We start from the raw sequence: 1,050 nt of genomic DNA, 5'->3' as shown, positions 1-1,050 counted from the left end.
CCTGCGGCGGCGAGCTCCAGGTGGGCGGGAGCCGCGAACGCGGGCGCCGAGGGGCCGCGCGCTCTCCGCCTCGGCGCCGGACCGTGCTCGCCGCGAGGGCGGAGATTGCGCTTTCTCCGCCCCGAGGGGCAGCTGCGCCTCGGAGCCAGCGGGCGCTCAGTTCACTTTGTTCCGCGAATTGTAGTCGCGAGCATCTGCCGCTGCTCGACTCCTCTGCTGTGCTCAGCCCGAGCTCGGCCGGGTCGTTGGATCACCTGCGCCTTTCCTCCTTGTGATTCCAGGGTTCCATTCCTCCTTGTGATTCCAGGGTTCCATCTCGTAGATGTTGGGGCATCTGCGTTTTAAGAATATTTCCGCGTGATCACGGCGCAAACCAGCTTTGGAGAATGATCGTGTACGCGTCTGTATTACAATAGCAGGTGTTTGGATGCCACACGCTTCCTGGCAACAGCAAACCCAGCGTGATTAGAATTTTGCGGTCTTACTCCTTCTCGTGCCTGGTTTTCGTCCGGGATAGGAATGCCCAGGCTTTGTTTTAGGCACTGGAAGCAGCGTAGCAATGGACTGAACTAACTTCCTCAAGCTTGTGTAACTAATAGCGGCAGAGTCAGTAACGGAGGAAACTAAAATCGAGTATGTTGGTAACAAAGACTGAAAATAAAAAGCGGAAACCATTTGGGAAAGGGAAATTGGACGCATAGAGGCGGGCTGGGAAGTGTTAGATAGGATGGGAAGCTTTCCTGAGCTTTAGCGCTTAGCGTTCACTGGATCAGTTTTTCCTTAGCAGGTTATCTGATGGTTCCCCAACCCTCTTTGCTCTGCGGAAGGAACCCAGGGTCTCCCCACTGAGCTACTTCGAAGGCCCATTTCTTACTTTCTTTTGAAATTGGGCTCGTTAAATTGTCCAATCTGGGCTTGAGCTTTGGATCTTCTTGGGCCATTGCTGTCCTATGGGATAGGGAACGCAAGAGATCGCTGTAAGGGGATTTTTATGGTCTGTGTTAGGTTTGATAGTGTGGTACAAAATTTTAGAGATTGGGGACAAGAACA

The 1,050-nt window shown here is 53.3% G+C and overlaps 1 protein-coding gene across 1 annotated transcript in view; it reads left to right on the top strand.

Moving 5' to 3' along the window:
• Positions 1-1,050, top strand: part of Utp18 (UTP18, small subunit processome component) — a 54,965-nt gene that overhangs the window by 17,550 nt on the left and 36,365 nt on the right. The window lies entirely within an intron of this gene.

This window comes from Octodon degus, unplaced genomic scaffold (genome assembly GCF_000260255.1).
Source record: "Octodon degus isolate 3935 unplaced genomic scaffold, OctDeg1.0 scaffold00056, whole genome shotgun sequence".
Lineage (NCBI taxonomy): Eukaryota > Metazoa > Chordata > Mammalia > Rodentia > Octodontidae > Octodon > Octodon degus.
The sequence above is the reverse complement of the archived record's forward strand: the minus strand, read 5'-3'. Positions and strand labels throughout refer to the sequence as shown.